This window comes from Miniopterus schreibersii (genome assembly GCF_964146895.1).
Source record: "Miniopterus schreibersii genome assembly, chromosome: 19".
In the NCBI taxonomy this organism is placed as follows: Eukaryota; Metazoa; Chordata; class Mammalia; order Chiroptera; family Miniopteridae; genus Miniopterus; species Miniopterus schreibersii.
The window spans coordinates 26,951,930-26,978,684 of NC_138119.1; the positions used below are offsets into that span (position 1 = coordinate 26,951,930).

At 41.2% G+C, this 26,755-nt stretch overlaps 1 protein-coding gene across 2 annotated transcripts in view; it reads left to right on the forward strand.

Moving 5' to 3' along the window:
• Window positions 1-26,755, forward strand: part of KCNH1 (potassium voltage-gated channel subfamily H member 1) — a gene marked incomplete at both ends in the record, with an annotated part of 265,348 nt that overhangs the window by 160,217 nt on the left and 78,376 nt on the right. The window lies entirely within an intron of this gene.

Below are 26,755 nucleotides of genomic sequence, written 5' to 3' on the forward strand. Positions count from 1 at the left end.
AATGTCAAGTGAGAATCCTGAGTTTCAGAGCAATTAAGTGACCTGATTCTAGCTCTCCAGACAGAAGCGACAGGAAAAGGTTTAACATACTTTCTTTTTCCTTTTACTGATTTTTCCCTCCTATGTCGTGGACAATATTTTATTGAGCTCAAAGAATTCAGTGAGTCCCTATTATGTGCCAGGTGTTGCAATGACCTTTGGTGATACAAAGAAAATGAACTTCCTGCCCTTCGGGAATTCACAATCTGAGTCTGGGGAGTTATATCGATAAACTCACAGTGACAAATGCTCTAATACAACTAAGCACAGAGTGTTCTGGGGACTCTGAATAAGGGTGGCTAAGCCATCTGAGGGACTGTCCAGAAAAGTTTTATAAGGGAACTGAGTCTCCAGAAATGAGTGGGAATTCGCCGGATTGAGACAAGGAAGTTGTTCTGGGCAGAGGAAATACCTGGTGCAGAGGCCCAGATATATTTGAGAGCTTGGAGTCCTTGGGGCACCTCTAAGAGCTTCAGTGTGACCTTGGGTTTAGAAGAAGAGAAGCCGGGCTTAGATCCTGAAGAACACTGCAAGTCATGGTAAACAGAGTTGGCTTCTGCAGTTGCCTGGGTGTCATTGAAAAATTTTAAGCAGGTATTTTAGAGAATGGGCTAGAGAAGATGAAGTAAGTTTGGAGGCAGCAAGACCCATTTAGGAGGCTATTAGAACTGTCTAATAACAAATAATGAGGGTCCTGACCTAAGGCAGAGGCAGTGAGTCAAGCTTTTCCTGCCTCCCCAGGACACAATTAATTGATTTATTTGTTGCTTTCAGCAGCCTGCATGTCTGCCTGGCTGGCCCTGCTGCCACTGAACTTCCCTCGGTTATCTTTATAGTGTTTGCCTTTCTTTGTCCCCCTGGCTCCCGTAATTGACCTCGGCCCCTTGAGGGCAGTCAGTGTAGCCTTTTTGTCTTTGTTTTTGCTGCACACACACTGTGTCTGGCACGTGTTTTTCAAGTTTGAGATGGGGATGGTATCGGTGGAGCACGGCTGGAGCCTAGAGTCCTTTTCGGGACGGGCTGGAAGAAGGGAAGGATGGGGGAGAACTCTTACGCTCTGCAGTAAATCGAGGGGTGCTGGCTGACAGGTGAGAATCCCGTGTGACCCCACTTGGACTCTGCCAGAGTGCACCAGCAGCTTTCTCCTGGGACTTCAGGTAATTTCCCGGCAGGTTTACTGTCTAATTCTCAGTAATGTCACACATGAACTCTTGTGCCACCTCTTAAAAGTCGATTAGACCTCAACACAAATAATTAGAGATAGGAATAGCATCTGGTGGCTTTATAACTTATGTCCCTAACTACGATCCTATCCTCAACACTGTAAGTGAAACCCTGATCTCTTCCCTATAAATCCTGGGGGGTTGGAGGAGAGGGGCAGGGGGGTGGCCATTTAGCTTAGGGGCTTGCAGATTGTCTTTATCTTATTAAATATAAAAGCCTGCGTGCAAGCCAGTGTAGAAATCAGATTTTTACAAGGAGCTGTTCTCATTGATGCCTGGGTTTTAGTGGCCTGAAGTCTTGTCCAGATGTCTTCTCCACCCCTTCACCAATTCCACGTAAAGGGACTGCAAAAATCACGAATTAAGATCATTGATGTTTTCCTCTTAACTATTCACTTTGATCTAATTTCTCATAAGTTTCAAACCATTATTACTTGCAGGGTTTTTTTTACAGGCACTTGGTGGCTTTGTTTTTATGGTATAAAATGCTCCACCACTTTTGGGGCCCTGGTGTCTTCCAAGAAGAGGGGGATTTGGCTCCTTTTCTGCCTCCCTCCCTTCTTCCCAGCCTCCCTCCCAGGTCCTCATATCCTATTTTCCAGGATCGACTGGAGGTACACTCTTGCACCTAGCAGTAAATGCCTACAGAGACCCTGAATTAGAGGTAATGATCAGTTAGATAAAAGATTTTTCTGAAAGGGTAAATGTTAAGAAGGTAATGTTTCCCTTGAATTCACAGATTTTTGTTCTGGTTAAATTTTAATTATACCTCATGTGGTTCTGCTACATGTGAATATCTTTAATGGCCTTCGGGTTTTTACTGATTGTGTTAAAATTAATACTCAGCCTTATAGAATAAGTGGGTGAACGCTGTTCCTAAGGATTTTTCAAGATTACTAAGAGGCTTAGACAAATCCGAGAGACATCAGCTTGTTTGTGCCTTTGTGTGAAAATGTGGTCACTTATTTTTCTTGAATGCACACAAGTTGTTTGTGTATATAAAATTTGGTAAAGGATTACTTGTTAGAAGAAAAATTCTGTGGGGATGGGATTTTAGGCACTCTGTTGACAGTAGTTGGCCCATTGTTCCCCTTCGGATTTTGAAGGCTTTACCACTCATGTGCAAAAGCCCACGGTGGGGGGGGGCGGGGGGGAGGCAAAGGGCTTCGCCAGTCACGCAAGGTGGCTTTGTAATAACCTCTTTCTGTCCAGCAGAATGATTCTGAGGTTGTGCCCTACTTTCAGAAATCTGATTTATAATCACAACATATTCAGTAATTCTCAGCTCTGCTAGGGTTATTATTCACCTTGAAAAAAGTCTTTATAAGTAAGTGTATTTACCTAAATTGTTGAAACTAGTCCTCTGTTAGTGCTTCCCAGATGTTGTTTGCAGATCATTAATAATCTAGAGTGAGGAGAAGACAAACTTAAAGCTATGGTGTTTAGGGATTTGTAAAGATGGTAGAGTATCTCTAAAATGATTTAAATTCCTCAAATTCAACTTATACATATATAATTTTGGGGGGGAATGCAACACCTATTTAATGATTTGTCTAGAAGAAATGCAACTGTGATTTGCTATTTGACCTTCTGTATAATATATGACATTTCAGTGAGTAGAATGATGCCTGCAACCCCTTCTGCGGTGGCTTCTTGGGCTGAGTGAATGGGAAGAGAGGGTTCTGCCCTGCCGACCACGGAGAACTTACTCTCTCTCCCTTTGACTAATGTCACTGGTGGTCTCTGAAGGGAGGTGCTGACCTAGAAATTGACTGTCTTCCAGGTACTGATTACTTTCTTTTAAAAAGGTTATTTTTTTGTTATCTGTTCCTAGAGGGAGACCAAATAGCCCTGGTTATCCTTAAAAATACTTAGGTTCGAGTTTTTCACGTGTTTTCGTACAAGTCTAAAACAGGAATATCTGGTGTTCTTGAGAGTCACACATCCTCAAAGCTTAATAAAATCTTGATGGAGGAAGGAAAAAAATAGAAAATCTGAGAAGACTGAAGTGTGAGAAAAATGGGTTCATCAAATTATGCCAAGATGCCCAGAATTATTCTTTTGGGCTGCACATATTTATTGAGTGCCCAGGATATGCCAAAAATGTACTGGCTAGGTTAGGATTATCAAACATCTGAGCGGGATCAGATAAGAGGCCACGATATTTTCCAGCAGACCTCGAAATTGGTAAATCGAGATATATCCAGAGAGGACTGATTGTACAAAGAAGGTTTTCTGGAAGCAATTTTGGTTGAGAAACTGTTAAAGAAACAAGGGCTGTTTACGTGAAAAAGGGAAGATTTTTGGTAAGAAGGTCATGAGAAATGTCTCCAAACCTTCACTATTCAATATGATGGCCACTAACCACATGTTGCTGTTTAAATGTAAATTAATTGAAACTAAATTAAAATGTTAAAAATTAGTTACTTGGTTACACCAGCACATTTCACGGGCTCAGTAGCCACCTGTGGTCAGCAGTTACCATATTGGACAGTGTTCAGATATAGTGCGTTTTCTGGAAGAATTCCATGGAAGAGAAATAATAGATTTATCCTGCATATCTCTAGAAGGTACAGTTATGCCCAGCAGAGAGAAACTCGAAATTTTGAGCTGAAATTTTTCCAACACTCGAGGTGGCCAGTAACAGAAAAAGCAGAGTAGGAAGCTCTCTCAGAGAGGAAAGGCTGAGCCTGCGTGGCCCTGGTCAGGGACGCTGTGGGGGAAGTAGGAGGAGATGTCAGACTTCCCAGCTGTCAGACGGTGTCTCCCTGGCCACGTCAGGCCCTGAGCCACGGCCGAGCCAGCCACTCAGGTGTCTGTTCAGAGCTCTCTGTGGCTTCCTCCATCGTTTGGTGATAGAAAGTACCTGGTGGCCCGGCTGAGATGAATCTCAACTCTCTCTCAGTTCCATCTTAATCCGACTTGAACCTTCCTTGGAAAGGCTGGTAATTTACAAAGCTCGTTAGAAACTTTCAACAAAATTTTACCCAGAAAGAACTTACTTCTGGAAATCCAAAAGTGGGGATATATTTTCTGATTATCAGTTTGGGTGGCTGATGGATGGGGGTAATGGAAAGGCCTCGTTTTGTAACCCTGTGTAAGCTTGAGTTCTCCAAGATGCTATATATTTAAGCATTTCAATTTAAGCAGAATAAAACATCAGTTAGAAGTCGGCAGCAGTATTTTCCCTGGCTAAGCCACAAAGCAAATAGGGTTGGCCTCTGTGCTTGGAGAGGTCTGCATTCGCAAGGTGTCTTTATGGCAAAGTCATGCCTTCTCAAATACGTGGCTGAACTTAGAGACTTGAAGGGCCATGATTAGTAGGTATTTATAAGGCTCGTTAGTGGCTTTTAAAGAGACTATGCCTGAGAACTCAAAGAATTCTTTCTGGAAATCTAAACCCAGGGTTGGTTACCTGAACACATTCCTTAATTGGAGCTTGATGGTGTCGCCCTGCATATGAATCTCAACTCTGGTCAAGCCTGGGCAGTTTTATGGGCCTTTTGGAGTTCTGAAACGACACTCTCAAACCTCGCAAGAGTAGCAGAGGAGGGAAATGACATGCATTAAATTCGTTAGAATTGTCTCTCCACCAGGTGAAGAGAAACAGGTGCAGTTCTATAGTCACTGGAGACAGATTGTGGTCTGAACACCTCAGTCATCTTGGATTGGCCTTGTCATTTTCTAAAGTCTCCATGGGAAATATCTGTCCACTTTTTTCTTAAACCTTAGTTGTTTATTTAAAAAAAATTTTTAATTTCTCCTTCGGATTTAAACAACTAGCCTTTCTTTTTCATTCTTTCTCTTCTTCTGGCCAACTCAGAATCAATCTCATGATAAATGATGCTCTAGGCAAGTGTTATATCATGACGTGTTCTAACTCACCCTGGGCTTGAATCTCAGGTGTCAGTTCTGTGCCCTGACCCTCCAGGGAATTGTCTCCTCAAGGCGAACACAGATGCATTGATTTGCCAGAACTAGGTTGCCTTGGATGGCATCCTTGGTGTGACCTGGCTACACTGAGGAAGAAGCTGACTATCTGCACATAGTCAAGAGAAAGTTCTCATGGGAAGTGATGCGTAAGTGAGGTTAAAGGGTGGTGGGAGTTTGTGGCATGGATGAGAGGGGAAAAGAATTCCAGGGAGCGGGTGTCTCGTGCATATGGTGAGAAACGCCAGGACTTCAGATGCTTAAGGGAAACTCAAGGATGGTTTTGTGAAAAGAACGAGTGGGAGAATCATTCATTTATTAACAAATATTTATTAAGCACATTAGTGAATAAAACAGATTCCTGCCCTTATGGACTTATATGCTGGTGGAAGAAGTCAGAAAATAATCAGTATACATAATGAAAGTACTAAATTATTTATAAAGAGCTTAGAACAATTCTTGGTACATTATAAGGGCTACACCAGTGTTCGACTGATGAAACTGAATAATTTTATGTGTTTGTTTGAAAGCAATAAGTGCTGTAAGGGGTGGGTATAGGGTTTGGTAAAGGAAATTGGCAGTGCCAAAGGGAGGTGTTGAGAGTGGGTTATAATGTTACAACCTCTTTGGGAAGCCTTCTTGGAAAAGTACCATTGGGCAATGTCTTGAAAGAGGCACAGAGTTAATGGTAGTTATTTTGGTAAAGAACCTTCCTGCACAGGTAACGGCCAGTGCAAAGGCCCTGAGGCAGGAGAGTGTCTTCAGAAAAAAGCAAGGATGAGGTTGGAGAGATGGAAGGAGACAGAGAGGTCATTCTAAGTAAAATGGAGAGTCGTAGGGATGTGATTTGACTTAGGTTTTAAAAGGTCAGTCTGGTTGCTCTATTGAGAATAGACTTTAAGAGGGCAACATTAGTGGCTACATGAAGAGCCAGCCAGCTGGGCAACCACACAGGGTACCAACCCGTAAAGAGCACTGAAATAGCACTAGGAATTTTATAAGAAAGGTTTTTCCTACCAGAATTCATCTGAAGGAAAGTATGATATATAGGCAGTGAAACAACCCTGGGACATGCTTGGTTGGGTAACAGAGACATCCACTGAATGCCTATGGGTCTAGTTAACTGTAGGCTTTTTGTTTTGCTGAGTAGGAGCTGCAGTTTGGGGCCAGAGATGAACTGTGGGAATCCTAGAGGAGAGGCTAAGTGGGCCCTCCTTCTAAACTTTCCTCAGCTCAGAGCTCAGCCTCTTCTTAGACAGGGGTTCTTACTGAATTAGACTGCCCAGAGAGCCCTGTGTTTCAGCCCCACTGACCTAAGGAGAGATGCAGGGTTAGATCCTCAATGACCTTGAATACCCTTCAAAACATACCTAGTTACATAAACCATACACACTTTCATGATGGCCTTCTTTTCTTACGTCCAGCCCACAACGGAAAATGTTTTATTCATCCTGGAGCATTTTTATTTCATTCTTAGTAATAATGTTTCATTGCTATTCAGAAAGTCATCGCAAATCATTTCTGAAAGTGTCTGCTCTTGAACAGTGGGAGTTAGCTGAGGATGGCTCAGAGGATTGGATGCTGCTTTCCTGAAGGCACGGACCCTGCCTGGGAGAGGAGCCCTAGGGATCTTTGACATAGCAGTTCCCAGAACCACATTCAGGAAGGACAATCTTGGGCATTCCGTAATGATAAAGAGGTCAATTCTCCAAGAAGACACAACGATCCTTAAAGTATTTGTGTCTAACAACAGAGTGTCAAACTACACGAGACAAAAACGGATAGAACTATAAGGAGAAACAGATGAATCTACTGTCATAATGGGCGACTTTAGCACCCCTTTGTCAGAAATGAACAGATCCAGCAGGGAGAAAATCAGTAAGGACCCAATCGAACTCAACGACGCCATCAATCAGCTGGGTATAATTCCCATCTATAAACCACTTCATCCGACAGCAGCAGAACACACATCCTTCTCAAGCTCGTCTGAAACATTCACCAAGATCTGAGCCATAAAACACATCTTAACCAATTTAAAAGAATAGAAAATCAGGCAGTGCCTGCTCTCAGACCAAAGTGGAATTAAACTAGAAATCAATAGCAGAAAGATAACTGGGAAATCCCAGAAAGAACAGTCTGATTGTCAGCAACCGACTCTCATTGGACATGCTTTTGTTGGGCGCCTGCTACACGGCAGGTGCCCACGGGTGAGAACCATGGCTCTCATTTCCTGACTCCATGATCTCCGGCAGTGCTTGTACAGTAATATGTTAGGATTTAACAAGATAGTAAAACTTACCTGGAATTCATAATCTGCTGGCAAGGTGTGGGGGCGGGGTGGCCAGAAACCCTGACAGTGATAGCATATTCCATTAAGTGCGCTGAGATTTAGATGTTCCCGTGGCAACATCGAGGAGGCAGCCCTGCTCAGCGCCTCATTTCTTCCTTTGTTTTACTATCTTGTAGCCTTGGCCTATTTCTCTTTGTAATGCATCGTGAGTTCCTGGGTTTATGATATTTTCTGCATATTTCTGTGCATGTAAGTAAGGGCTCAGTAAAGGACTCGTGATGAACTAATGATAACTGCCATCACTGTGTGAATTCCTCGCATCCTCACATTTTCTCAATCACCCGATAGCCTACTGAGACAGGTATTTATCTCCATCTTAAAGATTTGAAAAAGACACACGAATGGGCTAATGTGTCCACAATAACCAGCTAAGGTGATGACTCTGGGAGCTGGTTTGTGTCCCCAGATGCGTCTGACCCCAAAGCCATGCTCCTAGCCACCACTGTAGTCTAGATCTGTCCTTTGTGATTTGAATGGAACAAGATGATTTAATACATTCTCTTTTCCAGTTCCTCTTTAGGAAAACTGTCTATTTCATTGGGACGTCACTCGTGATGTTTAAATGTAAACTGCAATGTACAAATATAACATATTAAAATAATGACTGTTTACTATTTAACAAAAGCTCCTTTAGCATGGAAATTGTCCTATTGATCTTTCCAGTTGTCCATTTAGACCCTTGAAAAGTAGTGATATTTATTAGTGTTTGTGGCATGATAAAATTACAAGTTAAAGAGAGAGTACACAGTCATGAAGGGTTTTGCAAGCTGATATTTTTAAAAGGTTGGAATCGTATTGATGAAATTGAAAAAAGTGAGTTTATATTCCATCCAGGTTTAAGATGGTGAATGTGTGTCCTGTCCGATCCCAGGTCACCACGTGCCAACTCCGCAGGCCCCGGGCAGACTTGGCGAAGGTGCTTCCAGGCTCTGTGCCCGCACAGCTTGGTCAGGAGGGATAGGTAATTGCTCACTGGGCTCTGCACACGAAGGCACATTTTGGAAACTGCTTTTTGCACATTGTCAGTTGGAAATGTGACTTTCAGAGTATAAGTCATTTTAGTTTGTATGTATTCAGAGTGACTGCAGAATTGCTTTAGCAGATTATTTCATGGTGAGAAGAAAAATACTTCTTTGATTTTTCTCAACTGAAACCCTGGAAGCTGAACTGGAGGTTGTCAGCTTCCTTCTTTCAATGGTTGTGCTCCCTTTAAAAATATGGAAAAGGGAAAATAACTTAACGCCCCCCTTCCCATGAGGGGAAGATGCTCTGCTCGTACATTATTTGACCTTTCGATGGACTCTTCGATAGTTGGTTTTCTTGTCTAAAACGAGCTGGGCTGATGTGAGGTTCCGTCTTTATTATTTTCACTTTGTTCTTCTTGGGCAGCATTACTGACTCCCTAGGGCACCACCTTGTGAAGTCATGGGTGTAGGGATAGGCGAGGACCAGGAAAATGGGTGTGGATGGCTCCCCATAAACACATTGCTGCCGGGAGAAAAGAGCTCAGACGATGGGACTGGAGACTGCAAATAAAAACTAAAAGCCCATGTTCTCAGTTCTCTAGTGCAGTGCCTCTCAAGATCTCATTTTTGATTTTTTAATATATCTGAACCATCTCAGACTAATACTACTCTTGTGAAAATAGAAATTAAATTTAGAAAAATGAAATTTAAAAGAGACGAATAAAATACAAACCCCAATTTTTATTAGATTCAACAGACATCAATTTATACTTCAGTAAACATATTCAGAACGCAGATGAAAAGGAAAGAATTGCAAACGCTTCACATTTTTAGTTGACATACACACACAAGTGATTACCATAGAAGATCCCTATTATACCTGTACTTCGGTCATTCCACAATCATAATTAAACAAATTTACGAGTCAAGTGCAATTCCTCATATTAAATGCCTGCATGCACACTTTGAACGAACACCGTGCATATCTGAGCTCGCTTCTTGCTTGCTAATTTATCTCATGTAGGTTGGACTGACAAAAATGCTATTCTCAGGGGACAGATGACGGAGCCCAGACTGAGTGCATCAAGAACCCGAGCCAGGGCTCAGGCACTTAACGAATTAAAGTGGGTTGTTGATGACTAGCTGCCTTTTCTGAGATAGGATTCTGGGGACTGCTCACCCATGTCAAAGGTCCCTCGGGCTTCACTCCCAGGTAGGTTCCACTTTTTTAGGACAGCAGCATCCAGTCCTCTGAGCCATCCTCAGCTAAACCCTATTCGTTCAAGAGCAGGCACTTTCAGAAATGATTTGCAGTGACTTGCTGAATAATAATGACACATTATTACTGAAGAAGGGGACAGATCTGCTCCCAGGATGAAGGAACAGAACATTCTCCTTAGGTTCTGGAGTCAGGAAAAAAAGGCCGTCATGGAAGCGTGTATGGCTTATATTCCTAGGTGTGTAATGAAGGGCACTCAAGGTCGTTCAGGATCCGAGCCCTGAATTTCTCCTTAGGGTGGTGGGATTGGCATACAGGGTCTCTGGGTGGTCTGCTCTTAGGTTGACAGGAATGAAAAAAGAGACACTAGCTAATTTAGCTCAGACGATTTATTTTTAGTTTGTCTCTGAAATGAAGCAAGTGGTGCTGTGTTTTCAAAATTCATCTTTAGCTCTCCATCAGTAACCAGTTCTAAAAATATTAAATTTAAATTACCTTTTGATGAAAAAACAAATTCACAGAATTTGCACAAATCTAGGAAAATAAATTAAAAACACTTTATTAAGCTCAGAAAATATTTGATGGTAACTTTTTGCAGATGTGCTGTATCAATTTCCTCACCTCCTTCATTGATAATTGTTAAATTCTGGAACATGTCATAAACTGTGGAAACTGTTCCTTTGAGCTTTTAGCTTTTGGTTTTGGTCTTTAATCTTATCTGACATTGAGAAGCGTCTTGCTTCCTTACATGGAAGTATCAATATCATTCACATAGCAAGGACAGACAAATACACAAGTCGAGCTGTCTAACTTATATCTTCAGAAAGCCAGTTTTTCACTTTGCAGAACACTAAGTTCATTTCATTCTGTACTTCAGACATTCTTGACAGAACTGTTCCTTTCAATAACTATCAAACGTCAACACACAATGCTGCTGTTTATACTTAGCTTCCTTCTCAATGATTTATTCAGAATCATCATGAGTTTAACTCATTTACCTTTACGCAATTCACTATTTTATGGCATCACTAAGTACAATGTTGAGTTTAGATGACTTTTTTGTTGTTGTTAATTCTCACCCAAGGACATTTTTTCCATTGATTTTTAGAGAGAATGGAAGGGAAGGAGGGATAGAGAGAGATAGGGAGGGGGGGAGAGAGAGAGAGAGAGAAAGAGAGAGAGAGAGAAAGAGAGAGAGAAACATCAATGGGAGAGAGACACATTGATTGATTGCCTCCCGCATGTACCCCCACTGGGTATGTGCAACCCAGGTACATGCCCTTGACCAGGAACCGAACCCAAGACCCTTTGATGTGCAAGCCAGCACTTTAACTACTGAGCCACCCTGGCCAGGACTGACTAATTTTTGAAGCACGTCTTTCTCAACAAAGCCAGCAACACATTAATTTACATTCTGGTGCAAGTTTATTAGTCTGGGTGATCATTCCAGAATGTTTTCCTATCATTGCAGCTGTGCTACCAGAACATACTCCTACACAACACTCCTGTTGGTCATGTAATCCTTCTTAGCTTTATGAGCTCATTGTGTCTTTTGGTAACAAGCATAAAAAAAAAAGATTCTTCCTTCGTATCACCATCATGTTCGACTACATAGGTACTGAAAGATTGCCATGTTAGCAGTATCAGGGCACTTGTCAGGTTGCAATGAAAAATACTTAGCTTGCTTTATTTAGTCTATGGGTTGGTCTTTTACATCATGAGCCTGATAGGTTAATCTGTGGTGTCATTTGAAAGTGGCACTGGAGCTACCTTCATTGCCATATATTTTTACCCAGCATTTTCAAGTAAACACCTCTGATGCAGATTTTCACTAATGGCATTGATTGCATATGGTTTCTTGTCTTAGCAACCCAAAGAGCTATCTTATTAGAAGCCTGCAAAGTGTTAATATGTAAAAATATTGAACATTCGCTTCTATGGCTTTCTAATGCTATATTCTTTTATTTCAAAGAATTCTTTTGGTTTTGAACTTATATTTTTAACCTTTTTAAGTTTTGCTGCCCAAGAAGTTTTGAAGGTTATCATTTGTTAGAACATCTCTGCCAGTAACACACTTTGGGGTTTTAGCGTGCCGCTCTCAACCATGGCTACAAACCCAAACTTCATATATGAGGAATGATATTTCCAAATAAAACTAGCACAAACTCTTTGGTCTCCATTTCTTTGGACTAGCTTCCATTGCCATTATTTTGTTTACTTCTACTGATACATTTAGACGAAGTATGTCTTTTCTTGAGACAAACAAGAGAAATCTTGTGAAATGTCTTTTAAAGTTTATAAATTAGAGCTAAAAATACATAATACAAATTTGTCTTAATTTCGTTTATAATGTTAAGCTATAAATTAAGAAGGGTTGATTAAAAATTGAAATGGTTACAAAAATAACAAGTTATAAAATTATGCATATCAACATTTTGTCTATCCACCTTGTCTTCTGAGGCATCCCTCGTATGAAAAGATATTTCTCTAGAAATTGTTGTTTTATTTTTTATTTTTTTAAACATATCTTTATTGATTTCAGAGAGAGGAAGGGAGAAGGAGAGAGAGAAACATCGATGATAAGAGAGTCATTGATCAGCTGCCCCCCATGCACCCCCTGCTGGGGACTGAGCCTGAAACCTGGGCATGTGCCCTGACCGGGAATCGAACCTCAATCTCCAAGATCGTAGGTTAGAAATTGTTGTTTTAAATCCGCCTGTAGCCTGTTCCATGGCGGGGGTGGTGGGGGCGGGTAGAGAGGCTGGGGTTTTATGGCCTGAGTTTTATGCATTCCATGCCATTTGCTAATCTAATTGTGTCCTGGGGCAATGAGATGTTTCCCCCTTGTCATGTGTAAGATCCAGGATCATACTGATTGCATTTAACGGGATATGTGGCATCAAACAAAAGTGCTGACATCAGGTCAACAAATATGTTCTGAGCCCTTCCAGTGTGCAGGGCCCTGTGCCAGATGTGGTAAGGGAATCCTGGGGTGAGATAGTCATGGTTTCTGTCCTGAGTGACCTGACAGTTTGGCAGGAGGATTCACTCAAACATAAGGTGTACTGATGATCTGTTGCTGCATAAGAAATTATCCCAAAGCTTAGTGGTTTAAAACAATAAGTTTTTTATTTAACTTGTAAATCTGCAGCTGGGTAGTGATTCATTATGGTGTCTCATTTCTGTTACACATGTTGTCAGTAGGCTTAACTCAACTGGGGACTGGATGATCCTCTTTCAAGATGACTTACACCCATGGGTGGCAAATGGGTCCCAGGATATAGACTGAGAATCCAGGGGGGGCTTTGAGCCAGGGGCCCAGGTTCCTTCCCATGTACTTTTCATCACAGGCTGCTTGGACTTCCTCATGGTATAATGACTGGGTTCCTAGTGTGAGTGTCCCAAGAGGTCAAGGCAGAAATGCATGGCACCTTAAAGACCTGGCCTCAGAAGTCACATAGCATCTGTCTACCATGCTCTGTCGGTTGAAAGCCACAAAGGCTTACTGGGTTGAAAAGAGGGGAACAGACCCATCGAGGGGTGTGTGGCAAGATTATAGAAGAGCATGCATGATGGGACATACCGTTGTTACCATCTTTAGAAATACCATCTGCCCTACAAGTTATTCATTTCAGTCAGTCAACAGATATTTATCAAGTGCTCCCTATGTGCCCGCTACTGTTAAGGGCTGGATAATCAAAGATAAATCGGGCAGGGTATCTGCATAAAGAAACTGATAGCTGCAGGAGAGAAAGATAACATAATTAACTATCTGGAATGAAATGTTTTAGGTACTATGCCAGAAGTTCATACAGTTTACAGTGATATCTCAGAAGAAGGGGAGGTGGTACAATTCCTCAGGGAACAGCATTTGAGTCGGCTGTAAAGAGGCGTATAGAGCAGCAGTTCTCAAAGTATGACCTGTGTGTGTGTCCATGGGGGTCCTCAAGACCTTTCCAGGAAATTTGTGAAGTTAAAACTATTTACATAATAATGCTAAGGCATTATTTGTCTGTTTTGTCGTGTTGATCTGTGCACCGAGGGTTTAAAAACAACATTGTGTAAAACAGCAGGCACCCTAGCATGAATTAAGGCGTCCAAACTGTATTCCTTTCCCTCGTAGGTATTACCACCACACACTCGTTGAAAAAAAATAAGAATGCAGTTTCACTTACGAATGCCCTTGACAAAGCAATACGAATAATTAAATTTATTCAATCTCGACCCTCGAGTGTAATTTTAATATTCTGCATGACGAAATGAGAAGAATGCATAAAGCACTGCTGCGCCCTGAAATAGGGTGATGGTTTCGAGGGAAGGCACTGGTACAGTGGAACTGTAAGCTGAAATAGCTGCTGTTTTCTTCCATGCTGATTTCAGTACAATTTTTATTAAAGAGAACAGCTGACAAACTACGATCAGCCACACTGGGGATTTGGCAGATGTTTTCTTGAAAACCAATGAGGTGAGCCCCTCACTCTAGGGAAAACAACTGACAAGATTTGTTGCCAATTATAAAATCAAAGCTTTCAAGCAAACATTCGAATTATGAAAAACTGGTATCTGCCACCATGAGTTTGACAGTTTTCAGTACCAAAGACAGTTCAATGCAATTGATAGTGATATTACTGAACAGGGGTTTTTGATAGTTTAATGAAATATGTTAACTTGTGGAAGAGCTGCATAGCTCAATGAGCATATTTTTTCCCAATGATCAATGCACAATGTTACAAAACATTGATCAATGCATGATCTGTTCAAAGTGAAAGATAGACCAATGGATTAGTAGAACAGAGGGTGAAAAGTTCATTGAAATGGCTTCAGATTCTACATTAAACTCGAAGAAGCTACCACTTGTTGAATTTTTGGATAGTATCAAAGAAGAATTTCCTTTGTTATCTGAAAAGGCTCTTAAAATATTCCTCCCTTTTATAACTACCCATCTGTGTGAGACTGGATTTTCTTCACCTTATTCAGCCAAGAACATCATTTCAGATTGAGTGCAGAAGCACGCATAAAAATCTAGCTGTCATCTGTTAAGCCAGACATTTAAAGCGTTTGGAAAAATGTAAAGCAATAACACTCTTTTTACTAATATTTTTATATTTTGCACAATATTTCTATTTTCATAAAATATGTTATTTGTTAACCTATAATGAGTTTATTACTATTTGTAAGTGGATAAATAAGTATTTTAAATTCTTCGATTTAATTTCTAATATGGTGAATAGCAATAGATATAATCCACATAAACAAAAGCTCTTTGTGGCCCCCAATCTTTTAAGAGTAGAAAGGAATCCCAACACCCACATTTGAAACCCAAATTTAACGGAATCACAGTCACTGAAATAATGGACATGGTGGGAACAAAGACTCAGGATCCGGAGTGAGAGAACTGGGCACATTCAGAAGACTGTACAATGCTCAGATGGACATCAGTGAGGGCAGGAGACAGAGGAGAGGTGCGAGGGATCAGACTGGCTGGGTAGGCAAGGGCCCGTGCAGTGAGAAAGTGCTCAGGCCTCAGACTGCCTGGTTCGAGTCTTGGTTCTGTCACTTGGTTCCTGTGTGCTCGGGGCAAGTTATTTAAGCTCTCTCTATCTCCATTTTTAGATATTTAAATAGAGTTAATAACAGTGCCAATTATGTAGTCTGTGAGGGTTTAATGAAATAATCTCTCTAAAACACTTGGCGTAGTGCTTGGCACAAAGAAAGCAGTCAAATATTGGCTATTTTTATTAAGGTGTTTTTTGGACTCTGTTCTCTAGTGAGAGAGAGTTTGGAGGGTTTTAGCAAGAAAAAGACATGGCTGGATTAAGATGTGCTGGAGAAAGATACAGGGAGAGTGCACGTTGTAGTTGGGACTTTTCTCAATGTAACGTGGTCCTCGGGGGAAGCAGTCACAGCTGAGCTCCGCTGGCTACTTTTGGGTGGAAGTCTTCATTCTGGGAAGGCTCTGGGAGCATCCCAGTGATCTGCTTATTTTAGAAACAGTTTTATATACAACTGAGAATCAGTTCTCTTTTGTGGGAAAATCCGCTGGCCCATTGACTTTCAAATTTGGGTTGATTTTTTCTCTCCTTTTCACTCAGTCAGCTATTCATGTGTGTTACTAGTTACAAAATCATTTCACTCTCCTCAAGCAAGTGGCTGCCTGGTGCCCATTCTCACAGTACTGTAGTGTTTCAGGTGGTCAAAAGTTACCAGGGGCACAGTCAGCAGAACTGGGCCTGTCCAAGAGCAGCTCACAGGGACACGGCACACAAGAAATCACTGGGTTATTACAGTGAAATTCAGTTCATCAACAATGTACTGTATTGAGCTTACCCTGTGCCAGGCACTGAGGAGCAGCAGAGGTGAAAGAATATACCCCTCACCCCCATCCGAAAGGAGCTTGCATGTCCTTTAGTGGGGGGTGGGTGCTGAGTTCAGTGGGGACCTCTGAAGTGGAACTGGGAATGATATGATCAAAGGAGTGTTTGGGTGATAGCGACCACAGTGTAGAGGCAGGATTTGAGGTGGCTTGGGAGGGACTGAAGAGAGGACAGGGGCTTGGGAAGAGATTGAAATATGGACCTTTAAGAAAGAATTGTTCTGAACACTAGACGCAGCAGCAGGGATGGAGTGGAGAAAATGAACAGTCCCTGAGAGCTACCACCACGTTCAGTGGTGGTGCTGTGGCGAAACTCAGAAACCTGGAGAGATTCACCACTCGGGGCTTTTCTGTTAACTGCAACACCATCAATAGAAGAGTAGATTCCATTATTTCTGTCTGCTATTCTTTTTGACAAATCTATTAAGGTATGTAAAATATGTTATCAAATAGCTAAATACAAGTTGAATCTTTTGTTTTTCTTCCTAAACTCAACGTATCTGACACCCCTTAGTTTAATTTTTATTTTTCTCTGTACCTCCAGGGTAGCCTTGAAAGCCTTGCAACCCTAGTGACTCAAGGGCAGGAGGCCCAGGGCGGTGGCCTGTCCTAGGTTTCATGGCAGACGCTCAAGGCTTGGCTGTTCAGACCCTGGTGAAGGTTCCGATTCTTCCTCCTGACACTTGGCCAGCCCTCCTTAGTCGTCTCTCTTCGTGAAAAATAATGACAGTGCTAATTTCAAGGCCTAAAATTACCTTTTTCTATATATATTGTTAATCTTTCCTCTTTCAAGGGAGAAAAAATTAAAAAAATAAAGACTGCCATATTTTCCTAGTCTCTAAAAAATATGAATTTAGCCTATGATTATTTCTTCTCAACTGGGAAACTGTTCATACATTAACTTAGTTACTAATTTCTTTAATGAACTACTCTCTCTCTCTTATTTTTTTAATCATCAGTACCCAATTATCATTAAGTACTTCCTGGCGAAGTACTTAATGATAATCAGTTGTTTTATAATCAGTTTCGTAAAGACATCACACTCCTTTCCTTAAACATTTTAAAAATAGTTGAACATAACCAGACTTTTCCAAAACCAGAGATCCAGTGGTTACTTGCAGACTAATTGAGAGGCTCATGGATGGTGATGCGGTAATGGTGCCGGTACGAATCTTGGGAAGTTCTTCGAAGTCGACTTGTTCACCTTCTCACCTGGGTATAACTAAACCTAGGAAAATGTAAATTTTATTTTATTTTAAACATATCTTTATTGATTTCAGAGAGAGGAAGGGAGAGGGAGAGAGAGAGATAGAAACATCAATGATGAGAAAGTCACTGATCAGCTGCCTCCTGCACACCCCCGACTGGGGATCGAGCCCCCAATCCGGGCATGTGCCCTGACCAGGAACTGAACCCCGATCTCCTAGATCCTGGGTCGATGCTCAACCGCTGAGCCACGCCTGGCCAGGCGGAAAAATGTAAATTTTAAACAGCTCTCAGTGAGTCTAACAAGCCCCCTGGTTGAGAATCATGGTCTTGGTGGCTCCAGCTAGGTAGGGCCCATCAAAATTGGTAATTTCACATGCGTTACACTCGGGAGCAGAGTGGGGAAGTCACATGTGATGATTTTGGGGGGACTTCTGGAAGAGTTACGTTTTGGGTTGGATCTTGAATAATAATAACATAGCACAACTGATATGTGCTGAGCATGGACTGCATGGAGCACTTTATATCCGTCATCACACTTAATCTTCACTGAAATCCTACTGTAAGGCAGATGGTATTATCCCATTTTTAGAGATGAGGAAAATGGAGCTCAGAGAGATCCAGTGCTTTGCCCAGAGTCACACAGCGAATAACTAGCAGAGCTGGTGTTTAACCCTTCAGTCAGTGTGGCCTAAACTCTGACTGCTTTGCTGTGTCAGATTCAGTGGGAGGGAGGCAGCGGAGACTCACAGGGTGGGGTAGTGACAAGAGAATTATTTCCTACCTGATCAAAAGTTTGGTGGAAGACATTTCTGGGCTTATAAGCAGTCCTCAAGCGAGCTATGGGCATCAGTATTAGGCTGGAAATTGTCTTTCTTTCTCTAAGAAGATGAGAAAGGCCAAGTTTTATCATCATGAATAGAGCTGGGTAATATCGTTCACTTCAGGTTTTCTTTCTAATTCCGTAATTATCATTCATAATCATAATAGCCTTACAGCTGTTAGATAGCAGAGTCAGGATTAGGACTACTGACTCACGAAAGAAGGAAAGCTATGACCAGTGTGACAATTTACAACACTGTTATTTTCTTGGCATCTTGTGTAATAGAAAGCTGGGGGAATCTATCATTCTGGGTAATTATTACTTTGGAGGCAATGTGGAGAGAGGCACTAGGACCTAGAGTGTCACTTAGCGGCTAAAAACTCCAATTCTGCCTTTGAAAACTAAGAGACTGGTGGATGGTGTGTGAGAAAAGTCCCAACAGATGTTGAGGTCAGGTGCTGTCAATAGTGGAGAAAGTGATTTTAATGTCTTTCTGTTTTATTATTGGAAGAGGTATTTCTTTAATAGGCCCTCTGAGCTGTCATTGTGATGTCCCAGTTAGTTTCCATGGTGACAGGAGTGCTCTCGGAGACTTTTCTTTCTTTTTTTTGTTTTTGTTTTGAGATGTAGCAAAACAATGAAGTTTGAGCTTTGCAAGAGCTTGGAACTTTAGGAGGAGACATAATTACTATTGGAAAGTGAGCCCAGTTAAGGTTAACATGCTTGTTTAAATGACTTCAAAAAGTATGTGTTATTTCAAATGACTTTATTAATTGGATTCTCTTTGATGACTCATACTGGAGAAATATAAAACTTAGGGCTCTCACGACGAAGTAAAGCAAGACCTGGGTTTGTATACCCGCAAGCTGGTCCACTTCTAGCCAGGTTTACCTGTAACTAAGCGGTGATCTCTTTGCAATCAGGAACTCAGCAAGCACAAAATAAGTGAAAGTAGCAAATTATCTGGAGACCTTTCCAACCTGTATCTGACCTTCTTGATTCATTTGCAGAAGTAATTGCCTGTGGAAATTGCTGTGCTTTTTATCTGTGGTGCTCCTAAGGCGCTGGCAGACAACGTTGGTCACGCGTTAGCACAGAGTGGGAGCTGATGTTTTATTCGACAGATGAGAAGTACCTGAAAATAACCTTCTGTCTCCCCTGTAAGAATTTTGCTTGTTAAGTGACATTCACCAACACAGCAGAGTTTCAGAGTGGTGTAGGAATCTGTGCTATTCTTAGCAGGGCATTAAATGAGAATTTTCGAGTTTCGCTTGTTATATAATCGGGAATGGATGAGTTTTATATTCTTTGATTTGGGGGGCACTTTCTGTGCCCAGGGCAATAGCTGTTCCGCTTAAGGAAGAATTAGGGCATCGTGCTGACAAGAAATTGAACTGAGCTGTAGTCATTTTCACCCAAACATCCCATGCATCAAGGTATAGTCAGTGTTCCCCCTTATTTAAGGGGGATATGTTCTAACATCCCCAGTGGATGCCTGAAACCACGAATAGTACCAAACCCTATATACTGTATTTTTGCCTATACATACATGCCTTTTCACTTAAAGGAAGCATCTTACAGCTTCTCGTTGGCATATCTGAATTGCCAGCATCGCTGCTCTTGGACTTTGGGACCATTATTAAGTAAATTAAGGGCTTCCTGCACACAAGCACTATGAGAACCTGACAGTCAATCTGATAACCAAGACGGGTCCTAAGCAGGGTGTATACAGTGTGGGTACCCTGAACAAAGGGGTGATTCACATCCTGAGCAGGCTGGAGCCGGATAGCCCGAGATTTCATCACACTACTCAGAACAGTTATTCAGCAGCATTTACTGAGCACCCACTGAATGCAGGGGAAGATGCCCCTGCAGTGACCCACTGCGATTTCTGCCCTCCGGAAAGTCTTCTATTTAAGGAGAAGCACAGAGTAGGATGTATCCACTCAAAGCCAGGGCCGGGGGACTACCATCAGGGTGGCTGATGCAGAGAGGTTAATACTGGGTCGTTCAAGAAAGAAATAAGATTTATTTCAGATCTACCCCATGCCAGCATTGTGGTTGCAATTGTCATGTAAGTTCATTGAGTCTTCACAGAAACCCTCCGAGGTGGAGATTGTCCTCTCTCTTTCATAAATAAAGAAACGGAGGCAGGACCAGTAATTCAGATCCAGGGTTCCTTCTCTTCAGAGCCCGAGTTATTTTCATGATACCATGTTGCTTCCCAGCTTAGCATATGACTGACTCACCTGAGTGGATGATTGTTGAACTGAGAACCTGGAGATAGTCCTTAACCATCCTGCTGTTAATTATTGTTATTATTTATTGAGCTTTTATTATGTACCAGATACTGTGAAAGGGACTTTGTGTAAAGCATTTTATATACATCACCCCACTTATTAAAAATAAACAATGAGGTAATCATTAACTCATTATATATGATGAAACTGGAGAGGGTGCATGATTTTCCTGTGGTTGGTAGTGGAACCAGAATCCCAAATTGCAGCTTTTCACCTCCAAAGCACACTCTTTGCATGCCCCCTGGCATAGCAATGAGGAGATACTTCCTTCCTTTCCTCCCCATTGTTACCCATTTCTTCCCAGACAACAAGTTTCATAGCTATGGATTTCAAGTCACAGGAAATGGGATTTTTAAAAGTTAGTTGCCAGCCTGGCTGGCATGGCTCAGAGGTTGAGCACCAACCTAGGATCCAGGAGATCGGGGTTTGAGTCCCAGTCAGGGCACATGCCCGGGTTGCAGGCTCAATCCCCAGTCGAGGGCCTGCAGGAGGCAGCCGATCAATGACTCTCATCATGGATGTTTCTCTCTCTCTCTCTCTCTCCCCCTCCCTTCCTCTATCTGAAATCAACAAAGATATATTTAAAAAAAAAAAAAAGTTAGTTGCCAGTTACTATGCCAATATAAACATCCTCATTATCACATTAGAGTGAGCAAAGGCTAAATAATCATAGCAAAGACGGAGAGCACTGCAGTAACGTTAGAGGTGTCGCAGTCGTGCGGGAAAATGTGGTGAAGTAAGGACTAACTCTGGCTCCCAGGCCATGCCCCCTCCCATGTTTACACTTCTTCAGACCTTCCTAATCCATGACTAACTTCATTCAGAATCACTAAGTCAGTATGTCAGCTGATGTGTCAAAGCCACTAGCACTTATGGAATTTAGAGACTTCTTGGAAGGCCTCTGTGCATCACGAGCTTGGTTTAAAACATCTCTCTCTGGATTCCAATATTTTCCTATAATGATAAATTTTGAGTACATTTGTACAATGAAAAGACAGTCGTAACCATTCAGGCTAGTGTTTCAGGTTACTGTCTTTTTAAAATTTTATTTTAATTATTTATTTACTTTTTTTATCCTCACTTGAGGATTTTTTTTTTTTTTTTACTAACTTTAGAGAGAGAGGGAGAGAGAGGGGAGAGACATTGATGTGAGAGAGAAACACCGATCCGCCGACTCCTGTATCAAACCTGCAACCTAGGCATGTGCCATGACCAGGAATCGAACCTGCAACCCCTTGGTATACCAGATGACACTCCAACCAGCTGAGCCACCTGGCCAGGGCCCAGGTTACTGTCTTAATGAAATGTTCTCTGATGTGTGTGTTCTTGACATTGACTCAGGACAATTAACTGAGAGAGAAGATAACATGAAGGGTTTCTATGTTCCAGCTCAGTAGTCTACGTACTTTTACACAGTATCTCAATTACCCCAGCAACCCAGGGAAGTGAGCAGGTGTTTTTCCTTTTGTGAAACTCACAGAAACGGAGGGGAAAAAAGTAATTTGCTTCTGGCCACACAGCTCTAAGTGGCCGAACTGGAATTTGAACCCAGGAGAGTATAACTTTGAAGATCTCACCTTTCTTTCCTTATCAGGAGATAATACATGGGTACAGAGGTCACTGGGTTCACCTACCAGGATTTGCTGGGCTGTTCTTAACATAGAAAACAGAATATTCAGCTTCTGAGCTTCTCTCCCTTTTTAGATCCTTCTTGCTCTATCTCATTAATGCCTTGGAAGTGAGAGTGTGTCTGAACTGCTTCGAGCTCTCAGTACCAATGTTGTGTGTGTTAATGACCTTCCTCCCAAATTCGCCAGTGCAGCTACCCGACTTAATGAGAAGTTTGTCCTAATCATATGGCTAATGGGAAATTAAGGATCATAAGACTGCTGATTTTACTTTAAGGGAAATTTTTATGAAAAAGAACTGTGTGATTTCCTCCAAAAAGAAAATGAAATTAAGTCTCATTAAAATAAGTAGCAGTAAGGCATAATTTTAATGGATAACTTATTTCAGGCACTATCTCGTTTAAAAGCAGGGATTGGAAAGGGCATGCACTGCCTCACTCTTTCATGTTGGTCCCTATGCGATCTGGGGTGGCAGGGTAGCCAGTGTGTGAGCAGAGTTGAAGGAGGGGAGAGGGTGAAGAGAAGGAAAGAGACAAAGAAAGGGAAAGAGAGAACTTACAGACTATATTCAGAAAATGGGATTTTTCTAAATAAGTCACTCTTTCCTTATTTTTTTATTTATTTCCTCACCCAAGGATATGTTTATTGATTTTAGAGAAAGGGTGGGAGAAAGGCCAGGGGGATTTCCCTGAAGGGCATAAATTTCCAGATTGAAAGAGTTTATTGACAGCCTAGCATAAGGGATAAAAAGTGAAACAGAGCAAAAGGCGCATTCTTATGAATTTTTAGATCATTGCTGAAAAAGACTTTCTAGATAAGAAAAGACCAGGTTCAATTTGAAGGATGAAGGATCTGAATGCTATTGACTTCTCAGGAGCAATGGAACACAATGGAGAGATGCTTCCAAAATTCTGAGAAAAAATGATTTCTAATCTGGAATTCTATACCCAGCCAAACTATTAATTGAGCATAGGAGTAAACATTAGGTCTCAAAAATTGTGCTCCTATATATCCTTCCTCTGAAAGCTGTTAGAAGATTCTTCTACCAACAAAAAGGGATAAACCAAGAGGGAGGAAGACATGGGATGCAAGAATGGGGATCTAACCTGAATACTAAATGAAGGGACTTCCCAGGATACAGAGGCAGAGACGTCCACACAGCTGACAATGCAACACTTCAGAAGCCTCCAAAGACCATTATTAGCTACAGTAAAAGGAAACATTGCAGAAAAGGAAAAGTAACCACAATATAGTACATGGCTTAGCTGTGAATAGCACTCATCTGTTTATAATAAAGTAAACATAGATAACTGTCTAACCAATGTGATGGTAGAATTATATTGGGAGGGTGGGGCAATAGGAAAAGGTATGGATATGAATGTTAGATTGGAGTTGAGGTGGGAAAAAGCTAAATTCTCAGAGGTCAGTGGATAATGCCTACAACTGAAATATCAGGATATAGCGATTTGAGCAAGGTATTAAAAAATGGTGATCGGTAGCAAACCAATCAGCCAATACAACGGAAGTTGGTGCTTTGCAGAATAGAAAATTGGGTGAAAAGAAAGAGGGCCTAAGGGAATAAGGAGTCTTTAAATGTCTTGGCCATCTGGCTCTTTAAATTTTGTGTGTTATGTATACAAAAACAAACACAATATTTTAAAAAGGAAGACAAACTTTTGCCGCTTTGCCCCAAATTCTGTACAGCAGTTTCCAATTTGGGGCCAGAGAATACTCTCTTACTGTTCTTTGGATGAGACCCAGAACTCCTGAGATGCTACAATATTAACTCTAAGCCGCTCAAAGGCGGAAATAAGCCTCCTCTTATCCAAATCAGCATTTTGTCTTGGGGTTGGGAGAGGTCTCCATACTTCTTTCCCCAAACTGAAGGACCAACTCATCCACATTTAGAGTCATCCAAGGCACCTTCTGTACTGAGGTTCAGTCACGACAGTGACATTGCTGCCCTCTCCCTCCCTTTCTCCCACATCACATTCAGACACCTATTTGGTGATAGCTGGACTTACACATCTGCTCTCCCAGGTAGAGCATATTTAAGGGCATAATGCTTTGTATATAAGATATCAATAAATAACACGTATACATGAAAAGCACAACCCCACTTCATATAATATTAGAGTAGGGGTATTGAGAGCAGAATTATCCATTTCTAATAATAATAAAATTTCATACTTGTAATAATAATTGAATAAAGCCCCCCTGAGGACCCTTGACCTTCCAGAATGCCTCTGACCAGGCTGGGATAGGAGTCCTGGGCCATAAATGACGGATGTGGCGTCACTGGCTTAGCTGCGACCAGAACATAAGAGTCTCAGACCTGCTCCTGGTTCTCAGATCATTATCAAGAGAGCTATTCTTTCTGTATTGATTTGGTGTAACTATTTTTTTTTTTTTATATTCAAGATTAAATTAACTTTCTGGGAGCTGTCCTGAGAAAAGCACCTCTGCTCTTCTTGCGTGACGGCTGGTTGATTGTGGACCAGAAGACAGAGCTGAGGCAGGGCCGCTGTACAGGCTTACTGGGTTGGGGTCCGGCTGACTGGGAACTGGGCAGCTGCCCAGGCCCAGATGCTGGTGCTTAGCCCACTCGGTGACATCACCAGGGTGGAGAAGCAGGAGCTGAGACCCTGTTGTGTATGAGGGCATTTATGAGCTTAGAAGAGCTGGCGTCTGCTTTATTCAGGCATTGACTACAGCTTTTCATCTGCCTCCTTTTGTTCAGATTGACACCACTCCTTAGTACCTTTCCAGAGCTGGCGGCACTTTCTGATCCTGTTTACAATGCTCTTCAGGTGGATTTGTGGCCTCGGCTTTTCAGGCAGCCATACCCAGCACTGCCAGGCAGACTAAATGAAGATTTCCTATCCTTGCCTTTCTCTCTCTTTTTTTTTCCCCTCCTTTAGTCTGTCAGCTAAGCCTGAGTAAGATTATTTGAAGGAAATGATGTGATGTATCCATACTGTGGGATAGTATTCATCAGTAAAAAGGAATGAACTATTGATATATGCAGCACGGTAGGTGGATCTCAGGGATATTTTGCTAAGTAGAAAAAGCCAGTCTCAAAAGATCACATACTATATGATTCCATTTATAGAACATTCTTGAAATGACGTTATTATAAAAAAGAAGAGATTTGTGATTTCTGGGGGAGTGTGAGTAGCACAAGGGAGGTCTCTGTGACAATAGAACAGTTCTGTATTTTGAACATGGTGCTGGTTACATGAATCTACACACGTGATAAAATGACACAGAATTATACTCATACTTTATAGCAACGTAAGTCTTCCAGTTTTGATATTGTACCCTTGTTATGTAAGATTTAAGCCATGGGGAAACGGGCTGAGGAGTATACAGAATCTCGCTGTACTCAATCTTTACAGCTTCCTGTGAATTTATAATTATTTCAACATAAAATTTTTCTTTCCTAAAAAGAGGAATGAGCTATTGTTGATACATGCAATAACATGGATGAATCTTAAAATAATTATGCTGAATGAAGGAAACCAGTCAAAAAAGTACAAAAAAAATATAGATAAATTGGACTACTTGAAAACTAAAAACTTTTATGCTGCAAACGATACCATCAAGAAAGTGAAAAAACAACCCACATGATTTGAGAAAATATTTGCAAATCATATATCTGATAAAGGGGTTATATCCAGAATATATAAAGAACACTTATAATTCAATAATAAAAAGACAAACAACCCAAAAGATGAGTGAACATTTCTCCAAAGAAGATATATGAATGGCCAATAAGCACATGAAAAGATGCTTAATTAACATCTTTAGCCATCAGGGAAATGCAAATCAAAACTACAGTGAGATAACAGATCGCACTTATTAGGATGGCACTAATAATTTTAAAAAAACAGATAATAACAAGTGTTGATAGGGTGTTGGAGACACTGGGAACCCTTATACACCTTTGGTGAGAATGCAAAGTGGTGCAGCTACTTTGGAAAACAGTTTGGCAGTTCCCCAAAATGTTAAACATAGTTACCATATGACCCAGCAACTCCATTCCTAGGTATATACCCAAGAGAAATAAAAATACATTCATACAAAAACTTGTACATGAGTGTTATAACAGCATTGCTTATAATAGCCAAAAAGTGGAAGTGACCCAAATACCCATGAATTGATAAATGAAAAAGTGAAAAGTGGTAGATCCATACAATGGATAGGATATATCAATAACAATAAAAGGATATATCTTGAAATCATTGTGTTAAATGAAAGAAGCTAGCCACAGAAGGCAACATATTGTATGATTTAATTTATCTGAAATGTCCAGAATAGACAAATCTATAGAGATGGAAACTGGTTGCCTAAGGGATGGGGGTGAGGGATGGGGGGGTGGGGAATGACTGATAACGGCTACTGGGTTTCTTTGAGGGGGATGAAAATATTCTAAACTTAGATGTAGTGATGGTTCTGCAAGTCTGTAAATATACCAAAAGTCATTGACTTGCATATCTTAATGGATGTATTTATGGTATATGAGTTATATCTCAATAAAGATGTTTTTAAAAAGTATATACTGTATGATTCCCTTGATATAAAATCATTGAAAATGCAAGCTAATCTATGGTGTCAGAAAACATCAGCGGTCGCTTGGGAATGGGAAGGTGGAGCTTTGAGCTTATTGTTTGCTGTGTAGGGCCAGGACTGAGTGTCT